The sequence below is a fragment of the Betta splendens genome, chromosome 15 (assembly GCF_900634795.4).
Source record: "Betta splendens chromosome 15, fBetSpl5.4, whole genome shotgun sequence".
NCBI classification, from domain to species: domain Eukaryota; kingdom Metazoa; phylum Chordata; class Actinopteri; order Anabantiformes; family Osphronemidae; genus Betta; species Betta splendens.
Window position 1 is genome coordinate 14,464,187 of NC_040895.2, and position 27,399 is coordinate 14,491,585.

At 49.8% G+C, this 27,399-nt stretch overlaps 1 protein-coding gene across 4 annotated transcripts in view; it reads right to left on the reverse strand.

The window, feature by feature from the left end:
• The window catches only part of chrm3a (cholinergic receptor, muscarinic 3a), a 50,595-nt gene extending 25,009 nt beyond the window's left edge, over positions 1-25,586 (reverse strand). The window contains exons 1-3 of one of the 4 annotated variants that reach the window (XM_029127023.3): positions 22,761-23,008; positions 21,932-22,087; positions 9,045-9,177 (exon numbers count right to left, since the gene is read on the reverse strand). The gene's annotated coding sequence lies outside the window, so the exon portion shown is untranslated. Of the gene's footprint in view, positions 1-9,044; positions 9,178-21,931; positions 22,088-22,760; positions 23,010-25,240 lie in introns of those variants that run through there. The other 3 variants (XM_029127024.3, XM_029127026.3, XM_029127022.3) reach the window with 3 other exon arrangements.
• Between the last annotated feature and the right edge of the window lie 1,813 nt (positions 25,587-27,399).

The following is a 27,399-nucleotide window of genomic DNA, read 5'->3' on the forward strand; positions in this document are numbered from 1 at the left end:
CCCTCAATAGCCTCTGCCTCACACCACAGGATCCTGCATCCCTCGCTATTGGATGCTGACCAGCAACAGAGTCCCCCACCCTGTAATGGAAAGCTTTCTGTGCCATCTGCGAGCCATGTGATGCTGCAAGTGCATCTGTAAGGTTATTTCGAACTAAACAGGATGTACAGTACAGGCAGGAGGGAGAGGAGACAGAGGAGGAACAGCATCACCAAAAAGGAAAGAGCGAGCGAGAGAGAGGTGAAGAAGACAGTGACCAGGTTTTTTTTAACCTGCTGTCATTCTTTTTGTGCAACGATGAGGAAAAAATATCATGAGACGTCACAAACCGGCCTCCGCCAACTGAAAACCTCGGGGATGAAAAGTAATCCACAACGTTTAAACCTCAAGTTTCAAATCAAATCATGCGAGTCGCTAAATGAGCGGAATTCCATTGATGAAAATTAATTGTATTCAATCCCGAAAGCGCTTTGAATTCATTACGAACATTCACAGCGCAGCCAATTTAAATAGACCTCCGTCTCACTTGCGCTGGTGAGACGCTGAAAAGGCGGCAGAGGAATCAACCTCAGGTATTCAGACAAACCAGGCAGCACCAACCGGATAACGGCACGATGAGTGGCTCCTGATCTGGGGTCTGTTGAGGTTAATTTTTTTTATTGGCACAGCTCTGCTGCTCGTGAGTCACGACTACATTAAGCTATGACTAAGCACGGCCTGAGAGGAGCAACTCTCCAGGGAGAGAGCTCCCTTTTCTGTCAAAAGGGAATAAGCCAAATCAATGGAGTGTCATTAATTGCAGGACTGGGTGATATTCTTGGCTCCGGTGTTCAGAGAGGAAATGACCATGAGCACAAATCACATTGGCAGTAAGCTTAGTTGATGACAAGGGGCAGCTGGGCTTAAATGTTCCAGACAGATGAACAACGCTGTTATTGGAAGGACGTACATTAGAATCTGAGCTCTATTAAAGCCCTATTATCTGAATCCAGTCGCTACCTCCTGCTGCGCTGCCAGAACCAGGCAAAGGAGGAGCAACCGGGATTTAAGCAGGAGACAGGCCGCGTGTCTGACAAACTGAAGAGCAGATACAGAGGAATTTACATGAACCCATGAACCTACTGAGAGCAACTAGATGTTGCCTGTAAATATTATGTATGAATGTAGCTGAGGGTAAATTGTTTTGAGGCAAGTCCATCCATGTTATTTAGCAAATTGTAAAGTACTTCACATGTTTTCATCTTGATTTCCTGCAAATGAAAAGTGAAAACGAAACTCGTGAAGGAGGATTCTTTTCATCTTTTCAGCAAGAGAAGCATCTCATCACGGTTATGGAGGCAGAGGGAGAGAAACCACATGCACACGCATGCAGAGCGGCCGCGTTGGAAAGTCATGCACACAAAGAGCCCACAGCTGCTGGACCCGTGCACTGTCCATGCGCGCAGTCTGGAGGGGAGTCGAGTTACACTGCTGAACGAGGACCTGGAGTCTAACACTGCAGACGTGACCTCAGGGACCCCTCACTTCACTCCCTCTGAGCTTCAGGGCGTTCAGCTGGGATTTGATCAGTGAGGTCCATATCTTTCCCTGACTGATGACTCCCCGTCAGCACACCGAGGACGCAAGGAGGGGTTAAATGTCGATACTGTCAGGAAAAAGCAAGACATTAGACCAAACGAACCATGTGGTACTATGTGAGTTATGCAATTATTTGTTTTTATCTGCATAAAAGATCTGCTACAATTTACCTTATGCTAAAAGTTGGAGCAAGTAGTTCAATTTTCCAATTACTAAGAAAAATTAGACTGGTGTGTTTCTATTGATGGGATGATTGAAGAGACAAAAGGCAGGCTGGGATAAAAGCCTGTCTGGGGAACGGATAATTGAGAGCATTAACTCTATTGGGCCCAAGTTGATGTAAGGGAGGGGAATAATGCAATCATTGGCTTTCTAAAGTCGAAAGCTCTGTGGGTCTGATTTAAACAGCAGCATTAGACCTTTAAAGACGGTGGGACAAGATGGATGGAACCTCAAACATGGAAGCTAATTGTACCATGAACGGCACATGAATCATCAGCAAATATGTAGAGAAACAAGGCCGTGGGCAGAAGACTGATGACATGATACCAAAATCAATCCCCCCGAGTCTCAAGCACGTGGCAGTTGTAGATAGGAAACATGTTGATGTGAGCAGCAAAGATGGCTGCAGGGATCGTTTGAGGCCAGCTGCACTTAGCGAGCGAGTGTGTGTGTGTGTGTGTCAGGATCTGATCCAAGCGCCTCCAGACTCTGGTGCCATTTGCTCCCCTGCCAATCACAGGCTGCAGCATGCCAGTCACCTGTGTGTGTGTGTGTGTGTGTGTGTGTGTGTGTGTGTGTGTGTGTGTGTGTGTGTGTGTGTGTGTGTCGGTTCTACCCCTGTACCGGTAAACAGTGTTTCTACCCACGGTTAAAGCTCACTCCACACATACAGTACAGGAGTCAGGCTGATGCAGTCTGATCCTTCAGACGTCTGCTGCTTCTTACTGTAACAACGCCCCAATGAAACAAAGACACAGCAAATCAAAGCTTGAACAGATTTAAGATTAAGATAGAATAAAGTCTTATCTGCTCCCTCGCGTTGCTGCATTAGGAACAAGAGATTGCGTTACACATTTATCATCACTGGGGTCAAACGTGCTTCTGCAGAAATAATGGTTTTTAAAAGGACTGGCATGCTGTTAAATTAAGTTTTCACAGGTTACACACCTCTACCATCCCAGGTTAATGAACAACACACCTGCAGAATATTTTAGCTGGAGCCACTGTTGCCTCCACATATTCACACCCACAACAGAGGGGGATGAGACAGTGGCATCATATCACGTGTTTAATAGACCCATTGTACAGCATCAAACATCACATCCTGTCTGCAGATCTGCATCCTGTCCGTACGCTGTAATCAAGTGCATTTGATCTGGACCCTTTTCTGCTGCTCGTTATATTTCAAAAACAGCTGTAAATAAAGAGAGAAATTCGGGGAATGGCGTCACGCAGAAAGGCATCCGTTCCAATTGCATTGCTGATTCTGGCACAGATTAGCATAGCCTGTAAAGAATTGCTGATATCACTAAAACAGGCTATACTAATTAAAGCCAGAATCATCAATTCAGGTCTTCAGACACCTTGACCCTTAAAAAGGGAAGAGACGTTCAGTTCCAAGCAAAGCTGAGGCTGGAAACGAATCAGAGGTTAGCTTCAGGAGATGAAAGAGAAACGGGATGCTTCCTGATCAGACTGAAAACAACTTAACACAAAAGACAAAGCACCGTCCGTATAAAACATTCTTAGTCTCTTTCTTGTGAAGAGAAACAGGAAAAGACATGGACCTGTTTTTGTTTTCACACCACTGTGTTGGAATCGCTCCCAAAAACTCGGCTCCCACTGTGAGCGCTCAACGCCTGCTTCGTCTCCTTCGGAGCAGGGAGGAGGTCCATTGTGCAGACGTCCCCTCGCTCTCTATGAGCAGGCGTTATCGCGCACAAGTCATATCTGTGAATTATACCGCACAGCGGCAGCGGCTTCTCACTGACACTCTGCATATACGTAATGGATCGCCCGGTGCAAGAGAAATGAGGGAGGGAAGGAGAGGGGGGGGGGTGTCAGGCGGAGAATGAATAACCAGGGAGAAAGTTGGAAAAGTACAGTGGAGTCCAGCAGAAAGCAAACAGAGCTGTGTTTTAAGATAAGAGCCATGTTTGAGACTCGGTGCGAAGCAAATAGAGCGTTCAACGCTCCAATAATGAAGATGCTTTTTAGGGCTTATACATCAAAGTGACAACATCTGTTTGGTTCGGTCTATCAAGCGCTCGAATGAAACACGCGCAAGAATGATTGTGCATCAGGAGCTGAGGGGAAAAACTCCAGCTCTCACGCCCAGCGAAGGTGGGAGCCGCAATAATTCATCATCGTTATGATGCGGGTCCAAAACTCAGCAACGCAGCAGGTGCCGTTCACAGATGCCTCACTGCGCCAATACAGCTGTAAAAGGGAAATTAAGTAAACTGGGATGACAGGAGGTCAAAGGTCAGGGTGTGATAAACCCTTTAAGCTAGATAATCTTGAATAATAAAAGGCCAGAGACTGCATCAGAAACTGGAGTCACAGAGAGAAGAGAGGGATTTTTAAAGGCTCAAAGAAAGCGTCTAAAAACTTGTAGCCATAAACTGAAATTACAAAACTTGAGCGAATCATTACGACACTATAGGCTAGAGAAGTTAATTAACATCTGCTGAGACGGTTGGAGGTGATGGCTCAAATTCAATTTAGACTAAAATTGAGCTTTGGGAAAGTCCCCGTTCATTTATTTAAAACGGCAACACGTGAGACAACAAGCCAGAGACGCCAGTGAGCGCTGAGCAACTTCCTGGTTCCTCTCAGTAGCGCTTAGTGCTGCATCGTATTGTGATGGAGTCATTCTGAGCAAAGCAAATCTAATTAGGTTTCCTGGACATTTGAATTTAAATGTCTTCTTTAAACACTTCCCTGTGTTTTGAGCCCTGTTACTAGTGTTTCAGTCTTTATCCTGTTTGTTCTTTACTCGATACCAAAGGTTCATAAACACTATACAGCTGCTATAGCGTGCACCACAGTATAAAACACATGCTTTAGGTTTGCGTCGTAATTTGTAAAGTCGTTCATGTTGTGTGACTAAACCCTGCAAACATAAAGCCAAAGGCCTGTGTGTAACAGCCGTACGGTACATTCATACTCTGCATGAGTATCTGGCCAGATTCAAATCCATGAAGCAGCTATTAAATATTGTACCGTGCACAGAGGTTTCCACGAATTCATTCCACACTCGCAAAACAACACGAGGGCTTGTTGACTGAACTGCTGCACGAACCGAAAGTCACCACTTAAAAATATTTTTATGCCACAGGAAAAAAGTTGGAGAGATACGTCTGGACATTGTCTCCAGCAGGTATGGAACTGTGTGTTCTGGCAGCTGCAGTACGAAGGATAATAAAACAGGAGAGCAGTGCGGAGGGAGAGAAAGGGGAGGAAGGAAAACGAGGTGGGAATAAACCTGAAAGAGTCCACGTTTGTGTTGCAGCACCTACAACAAGGTGCAGTTTACCCGAGTGCACAGCTTGACTTTAGCTTTCACTACGGACGCAATAAAAGAAAACAGGTCATAATGCAAACACTGCAGATGGAGAACCAGCGGATCAAACTTTGACATGGATAAAGACCAAACAAAGCTCCTCTGAGAGAAATCCTGCTCAGAAGAGGCAGAAGGCAACAAGTCAGCGAGTCGCTGTGGCTGCAAACAAGCTGGTTTCCTTAATAAGAGTAAAACATGCTGGAAAATACTTCAATCCGGCTTTTTATGCAACCGCACAGTGCACATCTGCCAGGGGTGTGAGTAGTGGGCTTACAATGCCAACAAGAGGATAATGAAATTCAAATGGAGGACCTGCGAGGCGTAACGAGCTGCCAGAGCTTATAGGACGGGTCCACAAGGATGAAGAAGGTATAGATTGGTTCTGGGCGGAGGGTGAGCTGGTGGCTGGAGGAAAACTCCATCAGAGAAACGTCAGATTGCTGTGAAGCAAACACAGCGACAGGAAGAGGCAGCGACTCCAGCCAGAGCTGCCTTTGGAGGAGGATCTGCTCACCCAGGAGTGAGAGGGAGGAAAAATGGAGCGCAGCATCTGGAGAACGAGAAGGACTGAAGACTGTATGACCAAGTGTCATTATAAAACCAAAGGCGCAGCACGTGCGGAGTCTGGAGCGTCTGCGATGCTTCTGACACATTCGGTCTTGAAATGACAGCACCTCTGGCCCCGACTCCAGTAAAGTGTTCACAGCTGCAGCATCTGCTCCTCCTAAACGCCCGGGACGTCTCCAACCTGTCCCCAGAGGCCACCACCTCCCCCCCTCACGCCTCCCAACCCACTGTCCCCTGAAGCAGCATCCGCACACGAGCACGCGACGAGTCCACACCCAGAAACGTGCCAAAGCTTCCAGGACAGTGTTTCACAGGTGAAACTGCAGCGCTGCCTGTCCACTTCATTAGGAGGAAGTAGAACGTCAGAGCTGCTCCGTCCACATTTGATCTGAGCGGACGTAAATTCTCCTGTATCGCAGCCGCTGTGCAAACGCTTATGAGAATGAGTTAGAGCCGAGTATGGGAGAAGCTGGAATGTTGAAATAAGGGGCAGAACAAATCGTTCTGTCATACGAATCTAAACACTTTCGCAAATGTTAGTTTAATATTAAACAAATGAAACAGACAGAACGTTGAATATTAAATAAATTGTGCTGGATCATGTTCACAAACACAATAAATGCATTGGGACCAAACACACACTCAGCAAAACATACTGTAGAGTAAGACTACTGTAGATCTAGACTACACACACTACACACACACTCTAGTGTGTGTGTGTGTGTGTGTGTGTGTGTGTGTGTGTGTGTGTGTGTGTGTGTGTGTGTGTGTGTGTGTGTGTGTGTGTGTGTGTGTGTGAATTAATAGACTTGTTAGATCACAGATTTCCTAACTTAGTCAAGGAGTATTGTGTAATTGTGAGAATGAGCCCCTGTGAATTGCAGCTGAATACCAAGTGGGTTTTCATAGGGTTTGGAGCATCTTGATGTAGAGCGCCGCTGCCTAATGACGTCCCCCCGGAGCGGTTCTCCTCACTCTAACTCACCTTTTGTACATAACTACACGCAGCTTTGACTCTGACAGACGTGTTCGGGGCGTCCGGCAAAAAGCAGCAGTCGGGGTTCAGACTGAGATCAGCTAAATATTGGAGCTCGTTGCTTAGAAAGTGCAGCGAGTGAAGTAACTCGGCGCGTAGCTTTGAATAATTTACAACTCTGAATCCAAGCAGAGGAGCGGATGTGATCGCAGCACACGTACGATCTGAACATGTGTTTACGCGGTAACTGGAGCTGAGGAGGAAGGCGGCGACGCTCAGATGATCTGCTATCAGCGAACATACGTCAAAATCAAAAAGTCGATCTGGGAGACAATGCAACCAAACGTCCCAACTGGGTCGGACAGAACCGGCGCGGGGCCGTAAACCCTCTGAACTCCCTCCCAACAGCCCTTAACGCGTTTGAGCCGTGATGAATGAGACGCGCCGCCGCTCACATTATTAGCGTTATTCTTATTTGATTTGCTCGACTGTAATATGTTTTTGTAGTAGTTTCACTTACAGATTAGAAGCATCGATTAGAACCCGAGGCCTGTTATCCATCACTGGGCCAGATGTGGTTTTCATGCAGAGGACCGCTTCCCGAAGGCGACTTCATTTAACAGCTACACTTTCAGGGGAGCCGAGGGCAATATTTGATCGCGGAACAGGTTTCGCGGTGCGATGCACCATGTAAATAGCGCCGTCGCACATAATCAGCCGCATGTCAGCTTCGCTCAGAGCCTGAATGTCATTACTCAGGAGGTTGGAGCTTCATAACTGCTTGCATTTGTTTTCATGGGGAGAACCGCCACAAAGCGGGTCCGGACCAGGTGTACGTCAGCTTTACCGCATGTGTGAATGTGACACTGGCTGCCTGACTCTCATCCTCTGCTCTGATTCCTCACCCACTTGGCGCCGGCTCCTAACGAGTGCGCTGAAATGACCGTTTTTGGCAAAATTCAATTACAGAGATGTCGGCGCGGGATCGACTGCGGCTGCTCCGAGGCGAGTCAAGTGCCAATCCAGGACGTGGGCCCGGGATTCCAGGCGTTGCAGGCCCGGATCTGATGCCGTATCCGTATCGGTTGCCTAGGAACCGCCCGTCTGCCTCCTGCCGCGCTAATACTTCAATGACATTTCTAGGGTTCTTATTTTAAACCGAACCACTTGTTTCAATCAAAGCCCACGAATGCTGTGTTCACACAGCATGGCTGACATTTTCTCAGGCACTCGGTGTCTCTGGGGCCTCGATCACATGACACACTAATACACATCACACATGCTGTAGTACTGCTAGTGGTATTATTATTATTATTATTATTATGGCTGTATTAATACCAAGGTGTGTATTAGCATGGTTTGGTGTTGCCAGACTTCATTACTGGGTTTGTTCATGTTTGTTAGTTGTTTTCATCTTATGGGCTCATATTTACCATCACGACTGCTGCCCTATATGGAGCTTCACTTTCACCAATAACAAACATCCCAGAATGTGAGACATGGGATTTTAGCTTTTCTTTCTTCCCTATATTTATCTTATTATCAACAAAGACCATAAAAAGACAAAGAAAGCGGGGACTTGTGCTCCCTGCGTCACTTACAGACAACCCAGAAGCCCTGAGGCGTTTGCTGAAGTTGAACAATACATGACGGGGAAGAAAGAAATTCCTCGGTCGGTTTTAAGGTAAAGCGAGGATTTCTTAACAGCTCCAACCACGTCTATTCTCAGCGGGCTGTGATTGGAGGTTGAGGCAGGCTTTTCCTCTTCAATGTCACCCATAGCGCTGCTCAGCAGGGGGGAGCTGGGTTTTTTATCTAATTTTAAATAGTTGTACTCTTAGAGTTGGTAAGATCTCACTGTAAAAGTCACGGTCTCAAACGCCGCAGCCTCGTTTCTGAACGAGGTCACACGGTTTCTGATCTGAACACGAGCATGTGATCAGCGGAAAGTCGCTAGTTAAGACGCGTCAGCACCAAACACAAACACGCATGAGCATAATTTAAGTGGTTACATACTAATCAATTCTTATCAACACATGCACACAAACGCAACTGAGTAACGCTTATCGATCCTTTTACAGGCTGTTTAATATTTAAACGTTGCTCGTTAAATAAGACAAAACTGTAATTAAGCGCTTGAGTAGTTAATGTATACGGTAGCTGTTCTTAAACATGGACGTGAAGTCGATCAGTGCTTCAGGAAGAACAAGGAAAAGCCTCATCTGTTCTCATGATGCGTTCTGTCCTGACGGTTTCATTTAAAATGACTGTTTTGAACATTAGCAAATGGCCAGAAGCTGCTGGTCGTGTCGACGGCGGCCGAACGGAGGTCCAGATTCTCTGGCAGCAACTCACCAAATGCTTCGGGCCGGTGAAGTATCTGGAGGTCACCTTTGGGCCGAGCGCCTCGTGGCGTCCATGCTGTCTGCTGGGGGTGTGAGATTATCCTCCTCCAGCCGCATCAGGCATCTGGGAAGCAGACGGGAAGCTGAAAGGAGAGAGACTGAGTCATAAAGATTCTATTTAGTATATTTTTAATTTAAAATCAAAATTTGAAATCTAAATGAGCTCATATTTTTCCCGTAGTCCACCTTTATCTGCAACCGGGGTGAAATCTCTCCTCATGCTTTATTTATGCATTGCATTTTAATCAAGGATCTACTCGAGCAGGGAAGCTCCCATTCCCCAGTGGATCGTATCTGTCAAACGGAAGAATGGCATGTCTTCATGTCTGGGGAAGTGTTCAGGCCTTATATAGTCGTGGTCCAGTAGAGTTGCCTGTTGCACATAGCTGGATCCAGCCAGGGGCGGAGGAAGCAGACCTTCTGAGAGCTCATTAAAACAGTCTTCAAGTCTTAAGAGACAAATATGAATGTACTGCAAAAAAACGGGTCTGTCATTAAAAATAATCAGGACTAATGGAGCAGTTCCCAGGCTAGAAAAAGAGAGGCTGATTAATAACGGACCTTGTGCTGGCTCGAATGGGTAAAACACCACAGGGTCACGGAGACGCAGAGGCTGGGCCTTTAGAACGATTCATGAACAACTCCTGATCACGACACAGAATGTGGTTCACTCCTTTCCGTGTCAGAGGTCAAAGGTCAGCAGAGGTGCTTCCTCCTGCTTCGAATGGGAAGCTGCAGCTCATTGGACTCAGGATGTGTCTCTTTTCAGGAACACTGACATCGTGGTTACGTAAAGGTTGTTTCAATTCAATTTACAAATGCTTTTTCAACAACAGGCGTCTAACAAGATGTCCTGCTTCACCTTAATACCGACGACCTCGCCGGGCCTTCCTCCTCCTCCTCCTCCTCGTTCTAGCTGACTCTGCAGGAGCGTCCGCAGGCGAGAGGACTGAGCGAGACAATTACCACCGGTTCAAGTTCCCACTTAGAATCTGAAACGAAGACTTGATGGGAGTCTTCATTTACATAAAACACTCCAGAAACAAGAGGGATTCTCCCACACTGTTATGACAGAGGAAGCGTGAACATTCAGCTCATTACAGGAGAAGGAACCAGGGCTGGAGTTAGAGCTGCTGAGGTGACGATTAACATCATTTAACATTTAACCGCTCAGCATTAAAACTAAATACAGGCCTGTTTACCGAGAACGGCCTCCGCAAAGGCGGCGGATCGGAGGAAGCGGCAGAGTTACAGAGCAGACGAGGGTGAACGCATCCAAGTCGCCGGCGAGAGCGAGGGGAGATGAAAGGATAACAGGCGGATGCTGCGGTTGAAGCTGTAGCTTCGGAACGCGCCTGCCATGTTCTGGCTTGTTGTGTTTTCTTGATGTGCGCTTGCCTTTTGATCTCGATAGACTGCGTTTAGCTCCGTCAGAGCAGCGCAGGATGCTGAAGGTTATTTCTGCTGGTGTCTCTGCTACCGTTTGTTAGAGCTTATTGCAGAATAAAGGCTCGAACAGAACTTTTTTTTTTTTTTTTTTTTTCGAACAGAACTTTTACAGGACGGAAGCTTCATGGGGAACGTTGCTAATTGACAGGCAGGCGTCTAAAAGTGAATCAGACTGTGGAGGAAGATTCAGTCACTTGTCTTCTTCTTCCTCAACTAAAAACTCAACTAACTAAAATCTTCTAACAGCACAAATTCTACTTTAACAGCTGCAGACTGACTGATCGCACCTCTCACTCTCCAGAGTCACAAACTCTGAAATGTGTCCTTGATTAATGTGTTTCAGGATTTATGTTACGCGAGTCATAAGTCCGGCGTCGGCTTGATTTAGGAGCCGACGCTGGAGTTCTGTTGGGTCATGACAGAAACGGGGCTGACGCTGCACAGAATGCTTCAGCGAGACTAAAGGAACGCTCTCTGAGCCATGAGAGCATCTCAGGCCTGCAGCGAGCGCTTCGGCCGCGTTGCTCAACCCGACGAGCGAGTCCGTGTCCAATCACCTGCCTCAGCGCCTCGCCCAGTGTCTTATGAATGGCGCTTTTTTTCCCTTAGCTGCTGCTGATGAAGTGATTGCGTGGAGGAGTGTGTATCGTCAGCTGTAACACTGCATGGAGGAATGTGTAGGGGCGAGGCCTTGTGTGCAGGAGAGAGAGAGAGAGAGAGAGAGAGAGAGAGACATAACGAGGAGATGGGCAGAGACGCAGCTGAGATGCAGCCAAGGTCATTCTCTTGCTTATGACATACATGGAGCCAGACTGAGCCTCTCACTTGGACGCTCTCCATCTGCTCCCACTGATAAGGCCGGCTACTTCATGAGCAGCAGCCAGACACAGCGGCTCTGCGCTGCGTGGACATAGCGTGATTAAAGCGCATTACGGTTCTGCCGGACTGCATATAAAACAGAGACAGGAGCTGTTCCCGGTTTGCGAAGCGCCCCCGCAGCCACAGCTCAGGGGGTGATGGGTGGGGGGGGGGGGGGGGGGGGGGGGTCACCCCAGCAGAGGCCGTCACTGGCACCTAAAGAAGCTCAGGTTCACAGGCGAGGGTCTCCAGATCCGCTCTCTGTCACCGGCCTCTGAGCCAAAAGTAGATTTTTATTAGAAGAAACCCAGATCTGGCCCGACAGCAGGGACGCGTTTGAGCTGGGATTTGTCTGCAGGATTCACGGGAATTCAGAAGGACACAGTTATTTGATAATAAAACGATGACCCTTCTGTTTAAAGAGTTTAGACAGGAGCCGTGTTGGTGCAAGAGGCCATAAAGTAATGAAGAGTCATATTTGCTTTACTGGGAGGAAAGTTTATGAGAAATAAACAATTAAAACGGACTCTGCGCTCTGCAGGACTCGCTCGACTTTTAGTTTTATGCATCAAACCCGTTTCAGCGTCGCCATCGGCCGATTCAGAACTTCAAGCAAACGGCCAAACTCCAGCCAAGCTCAGAGGTTCCGGCGCTGATCGCCATAACAACGGCTGATGAGCTCAATATGCGAAGGCTTCCTGGTAAACGAGCCCCGGCCCATGGAGGCGGACCAACTGGCAGGAAATGAGACTAAATTGGTTGGGAGACAGATGGAGGACAAGCCGCCGCTATGAAGCCCGTGGGGCTGTGACGGAAGGAAAGGAGCGACGGGCGAGGACGGAGACGAGACGGAGCGCGAGGCTTGAAATAAAGCGACGAAAGCTCAAGAACTCCAAGAATCAACTGGACTTTTTGCATTTAAAAAAGCACAGCTGTGCGATCAGGTGTCTGTGCTAGCGTTTAGTCACGTCAACCCCATCGGCCGCTGAGCGTGATCCCCAGCGCCGGTGTCTGACGCCGACTCTCGCTTAATTTTTTCCAAAAAACAGGAGAAAAACAGCGAAGCCTCAAAGGATTTGCCCAAAGTGAAGTGTTCGCGGCCTTTCACATCGGCTATAAACACGTCAACACCTCCACTGTCGCAGCCAATTTCAGGGCAGATGCAGGATGCGTCCAATCAGCGCTGACGGCAGGACCGGTCCCTGTGACCACAGAGACCCGGACCAGTGACGCAACAGGAACCTGCTGAAACCCACAGACTGATGTATGGAGGCAGGCTGTTGGCCCGGTGGTATGAACGAATGAGCAGACGCGCACGCCTCCCCGTGTTTATCTACCAGACTTAACTCCACCGAGGTCCGATCGCAGTCTGTCACGTAGCATATGAAAAGCTTTACACAAATCTCTCCATGCTTCTCGAGTGCGGAGCAGCTCTCAAAAGTCCTCTTCACCTCTAAAGAAGATGAGGAAGGAGGAGGGGAGGTTGAGGATGTCAAGGTATGGTTGCATTGGCTCCGACTGAGATGTGGAGTCCTGCTGGAATAAAGCTTGTGATAAAGATCAGCGAAAGCTGATATGAAAAACTATGACAGACTGTGAACCTTGGAGGAATTAATGCCTCTTCACTGTAAATCACCCCCAACTTCACAGATGTGTCGCTGCTACAGGATGTTTCTGAAGCCAAATGTGCCGAGGAGCTCACGCCTGCCGCCGTTATTGATCCCGGTGCCGGAGACGACAAATCCACCGACAGATGCGTCGCATCAAGTTACGGTCAGACGTGTTTGTGAAGGTGACAAAGCTTAAATGGGCTGAAGAGTGCGAATTAAAAAGTCCCAGCGTGGTCTCCACATCATTAACCCTTCGGAGCGACGCTGACCCCACATGCGCGCTCGATCCCGACGCGTTTTAGCGGCGCGAGGGTGCGGGCGCCGCTTTGATGTCCTAATGCAAAACGCCTTTTATCTCGCGGAGCGTTTGAGACCGGGGGCCGCTGTCCGAAAACTCAATTAGGCCTCCTCTGAATGCGGCCGACGGCACGTTGAGAGGAGGAGGGGACCGAACGTGACCATCAGGACAAATGGCAGCGCAGCAAAAACATGACGCAAGCGCTCGCCACCGAGGCTCAGGTCGGAGGTTCGGCCCGCGTTGGACCGGTAATTGAAGCAGCTTCGTACGGTGAGCGACGCGCATCCTCGCTGCACTGAGTGAAATTCCTCCTTTTTCACATTAGGCCCTTTCATCTCTCTCCTGCCATCGGTCATTGGAAATGGGAGAACGCCCGATTCCCAAACTCTGCACTTCGTTCCAATTCCATTTAGCTCGGAAGCGATACGAGGGAGCGAAGAATGAGAAAATAAAGCAGGCTAAATTACAGTGTCCCGAAAGGGGCCAGAAGAATTATTCACGCACAAAGGAATTTAACTGCATTGTCTCGGCGCCAGCACCAACAAAAGGAATGGGCTTGGCTTCCGAGTGAAGATGGTTTTCCATCAGGTGGAAGCTATTTCTCTCATCAACCTGCGAGGCGACTAATAATGGTGAGACACTTCCTGCGCAGAGAGTTAGTCCAAAAAAAGGAGCCAAAAATCTGGGCTAAAGGCCGACGAGAAGGAACACGAGGAGGACAGGCTGGTGATGAAGCACAGCGTCCTCCTTTCCTGCGCATCCTCACACATCGGCTGCGCTCGCTGGGTGATTTTAATATGTTATGTTGTGATAATGCTAATAAAGAAGTGTTTGTTTTTTGGAGGAAACTGTGTCTGGTCACGTTGCCGAAATGTGGGAACAGCATCTTTGGGGCATTTGTTTGCCTCTTTAAGTTATTTGTCCAGTTTGACCTTTAAGTCCTGCACAAACATCAAGTCATGAAGAGCGAGGGACAGACGGGATCCTCGCTGAGCAGCGCCGGCGCCGGATCCGAACCGCGTCTACGCAGGCAGAACCGGCTCTAGCGACAGCTGACGGGTCACGGCTGCAGCTGCAGCACAGGCCCGGCTCAACAAGCAGCAGGTTCGACCGGGAAGGCGAGTCAACGGGTCAAACGCAACCCGCCGACAAATCACTTCCCGCACGTCGCCACAGAAAAAACAGCTCGTCGCAACTTGACGATGCACCCGGTGGAGTCTGTTTGGCTCCGCGATGCGTCGCCGCCGTCCGCTGGGACACCGGCGGCTTCGCGCCGAAGCACCTGCTAATGCCTCCGCGGAAAGATCTCACCCGGGAATCAGTGAGAGGGATTTTAGTTAAAGCAAACCAGGCTAATTAAACACTGTGAATCATGGTTGGAGACACTTTCACCTGATACGGAGGATTTTGCGCTGTGTGTCCGATTTGGTTGTTGAACTCATTCTAATCAGGGTTTTATTCAATGAAAACATTTAAAAGTGCTATTTTAAAACATTCTGCAGCCATTTTAAACATTTACTCATTACTGCACATTACTTCTACTGTTTATCATTAGCATATACATCATTTAAGTGTTTAGACTCCTCTGTCTGCTGGTGAATCAATATGGGGATAAATATTTTTGGATTAGCTCGCCTACTTAAAGACAAAGGCTGTTCATGTTCCTCCTTAGGTCGAACCACTGTTGTGTAATGTTCTGCCCATTATTAGGAACGAAAAAACTAATTAGCACCGAGAGCAGTGCTCCATCAGTCTTTATAGAACAGAGCAGTACCTGCAGCAGATGAACAGGAAATAATGAGGCAATAAAAAAAATGCACAACACAATCAAAAGCTCACGCATCAGAGGATCCCCCCCCCCTCCCCTCTCAACGCACAGATGAATGTCTGGAGCGAGAGGCTTTGCTGGCTTGTTCCCTCTCTGCTCTGCTGGATCAGGAGTTAATTCTGCTCAGAGTGACTCTGGGCTGCGAGCGACAGCAGTGAATTAATGATTCATTATGCCCAGTGTAAGCAAACAGTGAGCCGGTGATGGAAGAAAATGGATTTACACACAGCCAGCGCCAGCCGTGACCCCCCCCCCGCTCCTCCAAAACATCCAGATACCTACTTAGAGGAATTTAAAAAGCGGGTGCTGCTTCGCGGAAACACTTTGGGAGCCAACGTGCCCAACGTGCAGCTTAGATCCAGACGTGATTTGAAAAAAAAAAAAGCTACTTGTTAAGACTTTAGAGACCAAAAACCTTCCCCATCATTCATTATAAATGTGACACGCTGCTTGTTCGCCGTTTTCCCCTAAATGAATCTTCCATCTTTGTTTATTTATATTTTCCTACTCAGACCAGTGACTGGAGCTCATCGTGGCCTCGCCGCGCGCTCCGGCGCAGAACTGCTCCAACGCTGTGGTGTCTGTGGGGCGTTTGGTGCCGGGGAGGACGCCATCAAACATTGATGGAACGTGTCAAAAATACATCTCCAGTTTGGGATTACTAATGCAGAGAATCTGTCGTACATGAATATTCCATTAAGAAAGTCGGCGGCGGTTATTACAGGAGAGGCGCTTTGGGACGGTTTGCTTCACGCACGCGTCGGGTTGGAGCTCTGCTGTAACATAAGGCTTCAGCTCTGTGGCGGTGCACAAACCTTCTAATCTCCAGTGGCCGTGGATCACTTCAAGCCCGGAGCTTCACCCAAGCATTACAAATTATAATCTGTTCACCAACGCCCTGTCATCCCGTCCTCCTACCTCCCCACATCCTGCCGCACACTGATCTGACTTACAGCAATGTGCAAATTATTCAATTAGCCTGAATTCAGTTAAAATGCCGTAAATCTCCGGTGAGCCATGCAGCCAGCGCCTCCTTCCACCCTCACAACTCGTTCTGGAGCCTTAAAGCTTTTAATCAGCTGCGACGCGGCGCCAGAAATCAAAAAAAAAGAAATAACAAATCAACCGAGGCCTCCATCCTTCAGAGCGCGGAGACGCGGCATGTCAGGCCAGCGGCGGCGTCCAGGCGGCACTTATCAGCGGGTCGGACGCGGAGCCCGCGGGTCCCGCGGCCGTGGAGGAACATCTGCACGTCACGGTGACGGATGAGGCGGGAGCAGAGATCGAGCGGCCCTCGCCGCGGAGGCGAGCCCCGCGCGAGGCCCGGCCGCTTCCTGTCACTTCCGCTGACGGATGGCTGAGCGCGGACAAACCCACACCAGCGCCGCGGCGGGGCTCCGGCAGCGAGGGGGGGGGTGTAATCGCCGCGCGGGCTGGATGCATCCTCCAGAGCACAGAGGAGGAGGCCTGCATTTTTATTCTACTAGATTTTAGTTGATTTTCTCACAGACCTCCAAAAACTGCAGCAAACACAACAAGCGGACAAAGCAAGGAGGCGAGAACAAAGCTCCTAGAGCCGATTCTGTAACTGTTACTACAAGGAAAACAGGCTCTTTATGAAGACACACAGCTTAAAAGAGGGTTTTTTTTACTGCTGGTCAAATGGTGTCTGCTCCCAGAACATGTTTATGCCTTAGCATCAGTGATCCTTTTGAACTTGTGCAGTGAGGAAATGCTCCCTGGGATCCGAGCGGCGGCATCGCTTCGTTATTCGCAGCAATTTGAGCCATTTCACCAAAAGACGGAGTCGAGCTGAAGCTGGAGTCAGAGTTGCACGGACGCCCGGGCCGCTTTCCTGCAGCCACGGAGCGACGCCTCAAACCGCGGAGCGAGTTTGCTGCAGACTCTGTCCGAGGCGTTTACACAAAACGCACCGAGGTGGAATAACGCTTAAATCAGCACCGATTCACGTCCGGCCTCTGGAACAGGTGCATCCGAAACGTCCGCCTGGGAAAGTGTGTTCAATTAAACGCCCTGATTAAAACACAAGTACACTTTTAAGCATTCTGACAGATTTCTCATTTTACCCTCCAGCAGCTCCGAGACAGAATCAGAGCGGAGACGAACGCGTTGGGGCTGAGAACAAAATGAAAAGGAGTCAAAACACGTCAGCCGAGCTCCGGCGGCGGCTCTCATCCTCTTCTGCTCCTGCTCCGTCAGTGACAAAACTTTTTGAAACTCCGACGCGTCCTCTGGCACCAGATGGTTCGTGGAAACAAACCACAGACTTAAGGAGTCGCTGGATTGTGAGCAATGTAAACACTCTGCTGCGTCCTGATTGTGATGTATGGATTCACCTACTGAACCTACTGCCAACTCTTGCAGGCCGTGAAAGGGATCATTAGCAGACAGGAAATGATCCACCTTCCACCTCAGAACCTGCTCCGTACTGGACCAATGCTAAACCGAGGCGGTGGCCGGGTTCCGCCGCTCCCCCGGTGGTTCTCAGCGCTTCAGGATTAAGCAGGATGTGACTGACGGAACGATCGGAGCTTAAGGAGCTCCACACTGGCCCTCCAAGTCCGTGTTGAAACAGAGCCCTAATGAGATTAATTTAAAGGGCCTTAGTGAGACTAATCTGGATGAAAGGAGAGCGGTTAAACAAACACGAGCGGCAACGAGGAGGGAACAAAGCGGTGGAACAGCCTGGGAGAGAACTTCACAGAACCCGGGGTCACCGACAGCATGTAGCTCTTAAACGAAGCATCACTGGGAACGGGCGCGACGCTCCCAGCAGCTCGGCTCCGTCTGTGGCCACGCCGCCGGCCTGGTGATCCTTCCTCTAAAGCCGCCATCAGGTCCATGCTTTACACTCATGATCGATCGAAACGTGATTTATTTATGACGTCCATCGCACATTCAACAAAGGGAACAAAATAATGAACTGTAATGGAGGAGGTTTGTGTCAAAGCATCAGCTGCTGCAGGAAACCCGCGGCATCCTCTGTTTTCCTCGTTCGCCACTTTCACTGGAAGCGACGTAAACGTGCCAGGAAGTCAGACTTTACAGACGAACCGCTCTGTTTTCGTGTGTACGTGAGTAAATACGGATAAATAATGTGCCGCCGGTCGAGCGTGTTACCAGTATGAGCAATAAATACGTCCAGCTCGGGTTATGATTACATTTCAATGAATCAGGGAGAGCAGCAAGCCAATAAACACAGACTGCGACCCAGCCAGGAACACTTGCCAGGTAATTCCAGCCATCCTCTCGTTTCTTCCTGCTCTTCACCAGTAAAGATGTTTCATTCCGCCGCTAAATCTCGCCAGAACCTGTGATGCATCAAACCTCCCTCTGTCCCTCGTTCCACACTGATGTGAAACTGAAGCCGATGCCGTTTAAAAGCCGTTTGTGCCCAATGTTAGTCGTCGACGACCGATCTGACTAGTGGTGTTGGATTATTTTGACTGGTAACTGTACACAGCAAACAACATTCACGTGCTTTTATTTTGTAGTAAAGCCCTCAAAGAAACGCTCTTTTTATAATCTAGCTCTACTAGAATAAAAGACAAAACACAGCTCAGTTAAAACTTAAAAAGACTGTGTTTTCTATTTGACTGATGCCCTGATTCTTTTCTCTCGTCTGCTGTCTCCTATTATGAAAACCCTTCAACCCCCTGCAGGAACATTGCGCATCTGCTTCCCCCTTGTCCAATTTTGTCTCAGCCCGACTCGTCCAATCAAAGCGTCCCACTGTGCAGTAAAGCAGCGACAATGAGGTATTGAACCAAATGCTTGTTTAGACACACAATGACAAGACAGCAAATTGGGCTAAAATTATTTCCAAGCGCTTCTGTTGCTGTGGACGCATGTAAATGTCAGCGGTGGATTTGATTCACAGTCCTTTCGGGTCTCGTTGCTTTGCATTCATTCTCCTCCACAGGGTTTAGCCAGAGGGCTCGCTCCACATCAGCCCTGCTGCAACTTCCACGACTCATGGCCTCCGACCGAGACGTCAGTCAAACCGGACACAGGCGAGAAATCAGAGGCGGGGGCGGGGTCTAAACCCCGTCGCTCGAACGCCTGCTTCGGGGGAGAAAGTGTGAAATCGAAATTCCAGGTTGTTCATTTGACTGCAAGTTTGTGGCGGCGGCAGGTGGTGGTAACAGCTTGGGCAGGTGGGAAGGAACGAGGACGCACAGACGCAGATACTGGTCAAATCGAAACCAGCTGGGGAAATAATTACCTGCTTCCATTAACATTTAAGTAAGAGCCTATCTACTGTAGCAAAGCCTACAAGCACTCGCTCACCTTTTGAAAATTAGCATCACAGCAGCCTTGCAAAATCCTCAGTGTCCCTCATCAGAGCCCCAGTAAGATCCTCCCAGTTTGCTTGGTTCAACCTCCAGCAGGTCCATTAACAGCTCAATGCCAACAGCAAGGCAAACGGCAGCGGTTTCCATCCTGCCAAACCTTGACTCAACCTCTTTAGGCCACAGAGCCGAGGATACGACATTCGAAGGTGGGAATGAATGCGATTGGGCTGGAGTTCCTCCTGGATGTGGTCTTACAGGCAGCATTGGGTCCAGCAGCCGAACATCACGGCTGAAGCCTGAAGAAGGAGCTCCCGATGGATCCTGACGAACTCACTGAGACCGAGCCCACAGCTTCGAATCGCTTCTAATCTGGCTTCAAACGAGGCGCTCCATGTTGTGACGCCGTAGAACGCGTAGAACGCGTAGAACGTCGTCATCTGGCAGCGTTGGGCCTCAATGTGGCCACAAACGAACGCCTGAGCGTGTGCTTCAGCTTCAGTCGCACAAAAAAAACTGTGCTGGGAAACGGAAGCCCGTACAAACATGTTGTCACCTCAGACTCAGAATTAGTTCACTGAATGTTAGCGTTTGAGTCAGAATGATAAAGTCATCCATGACAGAAACATTAATTAGAAAACCTAAACCTTCGTCTGAATCCTGCAGCCAGAGGCGGTCCATCAAAAACTATATAGAACTCCTCTCCTTTCTGTGCATTACTCGTACTCAACCTGACGCAGATGTTGGTTGGGATTTCGACTCATTGTAATCACATTTCACCGCTAGCCTCCGTCGCGTCGCTCGCCCTGATCGCCCTCCCTCCCTCTCTCCTCTGGACGTCGGCTCAAAGTGACGCCGGGCAAGTCGTTATTGATTTAACCGGTGCGAACAGACGGGAAACAGACATAAAAATCCAAATAACCTCAACAGAGGCTTAGAGTGTCAGGAGCAGAAAGGGAGAGGGTGAAGACGGATCGACTCGGGACACAGATTAGAATGGAGAGCGCGAAAGCAAAGGCGAAAAGAAATCAACTAATTGGAACGAAGAGCACACGTGTCATTTCGAGTTTCCCACCGTAGTTTATATGCTGGTCAGACCCGCGTAAACAGCAGCGTCGGCCCGTTTCCTGACAGTACCTGACCTCACAGCCACGATTCACTGCCATCATCTTGATTTATGCTAAGTCAAACAAAGCGGGGGCGGCCTGAGGTGGGAGCCCTGTGGACCCACGCCGGGCGCTCCAGCTGATCTTATGGCGGCTATAAAAGTCAGATAAGGTCAGTGTCACATTAGCAGCATCGTGTGCATGTGCTGGCTTCCTTTATGGCCAGTAATAAAAGCCAAAATCCACGAGTAAATATTGACTGTTGCTCGAGGCGACAATTAAATTATGATGAACCACTGTTTGCATTTAAATTTATGCCGTATAGATTGCAAAAAAAAAAAAAAAACGAGAATTCCCGCTGCTCGTTAAGCTGCCGCGAGTTTTCGGCGCCTCTGAAGCGACGCGGCTCCTGAGAACACGCGGCGACAGAAGCGGCGCGCGCTCCACAAACACAGCTGTTTGCGCCGGCGCTAATTGAGCCGACGCTGATTGACAGGCTTCTCTCTGATCGGACGGGAAGAGGCCGCCGAAATGCCAGCTACTGTACGAGACGGCAAACTTTGCGGCTGCGTCGGGCGTCTAAAGATAGACGCCGCTCCGCTGTCGTCTGCGCGGCTGCGAAAGTGGATTAAACGGGCTTTAACATCGAGACGGGCTCTAATGAAACCCAAAGGGGGAGTTGGCCTGTCTGTTCGGCCAGATGACTCCGCTAAAACGCCCATCACTGTCTCCTGCCGCCGGGCCGCTAAGTGGCCTGGCGGTGCCAGCCGGCGCGCGCTGCAGCCCCAGGGTCACGCTGCCTCGCGCGTGTTGCTGAAAAAACCTCCATTTCCCCTCAAGGCGCATTATGCTCAAAAGCCAATTAAAAAACAGACACCTGTTACACAATTGTGGCGCTGATATGCGGCGAGAAGATGGAGAGCAGAGTAAACAGCTGCAGCCGAGCACTAGACACGAGGAAGGCGGGTAGATCACAGTATCTTGCTGTATATTGTGTTTTTTAAGCTTGGGACCAATAAACAACACCTGTGCACATACTGCACCCACACTGAACATCAGGCACAGCAGGAAGTAAAGAGATATTCATTGGGTTTGGGCCCATCAGGGTTGGTGTTGTGTATGATCCTCCACCCACGGCCTTATTGAGAAAGTCATAATGATGATCAATACAATAGTAGCACTGTGCACAACAAACCCATCTATCACCAGAGGAAAGCCTGAGAAAATATTAGTCAACTGAAATTGACCGAGGCTCCGACAATACATCACGCTGTGAAGGCGCCGTCGCTGCCCCCCCCCCCCCGCCGCTGAACGTCCTCGCGAGCGTCTCCCCCCACAGCGGCCAGTGGAAAGTCACAGTGATCCAAACACATACCAGCTCCACCTTCAACAGAGCGGCGTTGACGCGGAGCCTCCGAGCGCGCTGATGGAAAAACAGACTGGGGCTGATTCATGCACACATCAACACGACGCGCCGCTGAAGTTCGGGATTCACACGCGGCCGTCCGGCTCCTGTGATGGATAACGTGGCCTGGAATGAAAAGGAAAATATTTGCACCGCGGCACAGATGCCATTCCCTCGGCTCTCACTCATTATCCAGCACAATGTCAAAGTAGCCCCAGGTCACAGGGAGGGAACATTCCTCCACGTTGCCGTCTATGGGCATCATAAATAAATAGTATCCCCAATTCATGAAGGTCTCCCACTTCCCACTTCTCCCACTTGGAAAATTATTATGATTCCCCTGCATGATTAAAATTAAGTAAGCCTCATAAATGCTCCACCAGAAACAGAGGGCACGTTTCATATAATAGGAATGAATAGCTTTAAAATGATGCCTTTCAACATGATGCGTAACAAGCCGCGCAGCCGTTGTGGAGGAGAGGCATCTTTCCGGAGCAGAGCGCGGAGGGCTGGACCGGGATGCTGCGCCGGGCGGCGGCGGCGGCGGCGGCGGCGGCAGCCTCCGCTTCCCCGACCTGCGTTCAAAGCCACGCTCAGACGAGCACGCAGCCCGCAGCCGTCAACATACGCTTCGGCGTGTGCGCGCCGGAAACGCACGAGCGATGTTTGGAACTCCGAAGCGCAGCTGTGCGTCAAAACGCGTGGCACATCAAAAACGACCCCCACGTGTCAAACTCGACACTTCTGCTTTGACGACGGGCTCCTAGAACTTTTCGTTTTCCGCCGTTTTTCCACCTACCTGGCAACCGTCACTCGCGCGCAGGTCAAGGGCGACACAAGTTGACGAGAAAACGGCAATCCAGCCAAAGTTATCACGGATCCATGTTTGTCACAGCGGCGCTCCTCGAGCCCAGCGCGGTCGCATGTGAAGCGGTGGCGACGTGCAGCCGACGAGGCTCGCCACCTTATACTCGTCTCGCGCGCTGGAAGGCGATGTGGGACCCCGCGGGATCTCCAAGGGCGCGCGGAGAGTCACTGCGTCACGATTGGCCAGAGCGGGCGTGACGCAGCGGCGGATGGCGCCGCCGGCGAATAACGCGCTCCACGCTCATTCACATATTATAGCGCCGGGAAACTACATCAGCTCAGCGCGCGCGCCTGTCGTTAGGACCGACAATCATTCAGGAGTCGTAAAGCTCCATCTTATTTCTACTGGTCTCTCCATTAGATGGGTCGACGCTGCGTTCCTATTGTAATTATGGGACAATCTAATCAACAAAGCTTCAAGCTGTTTCATTTGGCTCGAAACACTGAGCCATTTCATTTGGCACAAGCGACGGTCCGTCTTTCCGAAGCGCAGTTCGTTTCCAGAAATTGCTCTGCTGCGTTTAGCATAAAACAAAGTCGTGCTTCTGCATTTTCTGCACCATAAAGCAAGCAGATCGGTACAAAACCGGGATTTTCAAATGTTTGAAGAAATAGAGGAAAAACGAGTGGAAAAACCCCAAATCTACATCAGAGTGCGTGGCGACCAGCAAAGACACACGTACAGAAATGTACAAAGGATTTAATTAAAACTGAAATTTCACATATTGCATCCAAGAAAAAAAAGCAAGTTTGTTCAAAGAGCCAAAGCAAATGTTTGAATTTATTTTTTTCATAAATACAAATACGGAGCAAGTGGTAATCCTGGGAGGAATGTGTGTAAGCCAATTACGGCTGGCTGCAGGGACTTGTGCAACGGAGCCTCGGAGCTTCCTGCTCAGACTCGCTGCTCTGCCTCAGACCACATTTCCTGCTCCCAGTGCGGAGGCGATATTTCTATGAAAATATAAAACGCTTTGAGACCTGCGTAGAATTTGAATGTTGTGCACAGTGTCAGTATCCGCTGGATTGCGATGCTCCGCCCGCGGGCTGCTTGCTGTGCGTCCGTGCCACTCAGCGGCTCGTTTGCATCCTGGAGGATGGTGTGCAGCATATGCATGTGTGTGTGTGTGTGTGTGTGTGTGTGTGTGTGTGTGTGTGTGTGTGTGTGTGTGTGTGTGTGTGTGTGTGTGTGTGGCGTTACATAACGCTGCATCCGTTGCAGGCTGATGTGAGCAGGTGAACGAGGCCTCGGACCGGTGCTGATCTGGTTATAGCTCGTGTCCTGGAGTTCACGTTCCCTGGAGCTTTGCTAATCTGTAGGTTCTTACCAGATGTAAAACTGAGCAGGACCAAGGAAAAACATGAAGACACAATGAAGGCAAATATTGACACACAAAAGCGATTTTATTCCGCCGCTGACTGCACCCTGGCGGGAAATTGCAAATGAAGGCTGCAAATGACACGTGGGACGCTGAGGAGAACGTAAAGCAGACTGATGACTGTACAAGCTACGACGGAGGTGCTCCTGCAACGCGCAGAAAAATGCATAATGAAATCTGAAATGTAAGACATCTCCTAAAAAGACACATTCAGTGGTTTGGTGTCAGGAGCCAGTCATAAATAATAAAGCGGTGGAGAAAAGCCGGTCTGGGGTTCTGGCTGAGCACCTGCTATGCCGGCGCTGATAAACACTCGGAGCTGAGCCTCGACATTCACCTTCCTGCAATTTCACACTGTCTGATTCCTGGAGAACTGCATGAACACGCCGATAAGCAAGTCACTGTAGCCCACTGGTCCACAGACACAGTTTCCACTTCATAATGGCCTCCACCTCATCCCAGGGGCTGTCAACAAATAACACATTACACACAAATGCTAATTATTCTATCTACGCAAAACCTGGTGAGACATTCGGAGGAGTCTGAATCTAAAGTGTAATAAATACATTTAGTCTCCTGTTGATTTAGAGAACAGTCGTTTTCTTTTTCACAGTTGGTCTTTGATTTGTTTGTTGTGGGAACGTGAAGGACGTGGCAGCTTGAAAAACTTCCTGCATCAGACGCTGCGAGAAGGCGCCGCCTTCTTGTTTCCTATTTCACAGCGGGTTTCGTTTACAGCGACGATTGCAGCAAAATACAAAGAGGAAAAACAAAAAACGCGTGTCGCCAAATATTCCCGGAAAAACACAATTACTGTTTCCTGATTGAGAAATTAGCAGCAGAGAACTGTTAGGACTCGCTGGCACTTAACCTTTAGCTAAACATTCCCGCGGGTCGATGTCAGACACCAACGCGCTTCGCGTAGTCGTGTTTCTGAACGCCGCCGCTTTCCGCTTCCTGGAGGCCTTTTTCCATTTACATGCGTGATTTTTTGATTTTTTTTCTCTCCTCAGAAAAATAATTAGAAGCTCACCGCCGCCGGGTGGTTTCTCTGCGCGTGCGGTTGTGCTGCATCCTCCCTCCACACGTGCGATGAGACATTAGCGTCAGAATATCAATGAAGCCCTCGGTCGTGGAGCGATCCCGGCTCCAGCTTCCTCTTCCTCACTGCTTCTGGCCTCAAGCAGACGCATCCAGTCTGGAGCGTCTCCCTTTTAAAGGCGTCCTCTCCTCACATGAATAAAACACCTAATCCTCTCGCTGCGTCCGAAGAATCCTGCGCTTTCACAGGCGCTTTAGCGCCGACCTTGATCACAGCCGGACGCGTCGCCTCCGCTGTCGTTAGTAGAATGTACAAGTGGGCCCGCGCTCCCCGCAGAACCTATTTGCCACCGCGCCTGTCAGCCGCATTCTGGGCCCATCACGGTGAAAGCCCTTCAAAGCGGAGACTGCCGCACAAAACATCTGCTCGCACATTTCACACGACTGGGAAGCGTCTCGTGCAGAAGGCAGATGTGCACGAACAGTGGAGGCAGATGTGTGTGTGTGTGTGTGTGTGTGTGTGGGGGGGGGGGGGGTCTGTGAGTAATCGCTCTGAGGTCAGCAGCGAGTGGCTGAAGAGTAATCACAATCAAATAGAGGTGAGTCTAGACAAAGTGGTCGCTGCAGACTGGAGGTGACTAATAGCTGGGGTTAATCAACTCTCCACTGGGCTCTGACTCACTGGTGGATTCGTGCCGGTTCAGGTGGCGGCCGCTCAGTGAGACGCGCCGCGTGGAAGGCGTGAAGGTTGTTCCGAGTCGGAGGTGGAGGAAGCGGCAGCGGCTTCACGCGCACAAAGCTAAATGCTAACGGCGCCTCTGCGACGCTGAACGGTCCGAAGGTCGTTCCTCAGACTCACTCTGACTCACAAATGCCTCATTCTGATCGACTCTCGAATCCGAGGAAACAAAAGCTCCGGCTCCTAATTTGCTTCAGCATCATCGTGTCTGTTCAGACACACAGCGTTGATGCAGAGCTAAAACAGGACTGTGGTTAATTTCTAAACGTTCGTTTCAAAGCATGATTTTCTATTTACTCTGAAGACATTTGTTTTGACTCTGCAGCTGCTTGGTAATTGATTTATTTGAACTGAGATCAGCAGCCGCTGCCCACGTCCTCTCCCCGCTGGTCTCGTTGCTCTGACTGATTCTGGATCAGGTCTAATTATCCCCGGGTCCGGCTGTTTCGGGTCCATCCCACACCGGATCTCACTTTTTAAATGTCGCTTTCTGAGTTTAATTGGACGCATTGAGTTTCAGAAACTCTGCTTCGCTGCAAAAATCTATCGGGTGTAGTTCTTGTGAGACGTCAGCTCTTCGTGTTTAAAAGCCGACGGACTTGTTCCCGCTGGTTCCCTGTCGCCAGCCGCCGTCTTCCCTGTGAACGCGCGCTTCAAGGAGCTGCCAAGCTCTTGTTGCGACGCACGTTCCACGGTGTCCTTCGCGAAGTCTCGCATGTTCCCGTCAACGCAATCAGATAATTTGACGGAATAATACATGAACGAGTGCTGAGGCGATAAAAAGCGAAGTGTGCACGTTGGCAAAGGCGACCTGTGACCCCGTGACCCCGTGACCCCGTCCCATCTGCAGCAAACACAAGTCCGAATATCCAGGGTTTTAATTACGCTCAAGGCATCAGCTAATTAATTATCACTTTCAGTGATACGGAACATCCCTTTAGTTAGAGCCCGCCGATCTCATTATCTGTTGACCCCCCTCAGCGCCGCATCGTCCACGTGCGACACGCGCGAAGCTGAAAGTCCAACATGGCGCCGTGCTCGGCTGCCGCTGCACAAACGGGGGCTTCTCCACGCTTCAGGTAAGTCGGCAGCGCGGCTCAGAGCCTCCGCAGAGACACGATTCCTCCCGCAGCCGCAGACGCGGGGTTTCCCCGGCTCCCCTGCATGAATCACCCATTGGCACCACCGCGGGAGCGCCCGCCGCCCGTACGCTGCCTCGTCCCGTCCCACGGCTCCCATCCAGTCACTTCAATGATTCACCCAGTGCACACCTGGTTAGTCAAACACTGATTCACAAAAGGACGGAGCTCTTGAGGGCTTTTGACTGGGTACAGTTCAAAACGAAGGCGCTCGTGGGGCGTGTGTGCGCGCCTGTGATAAGGATGCGGGCGAGAAAACAAGTGAAAAGGAAA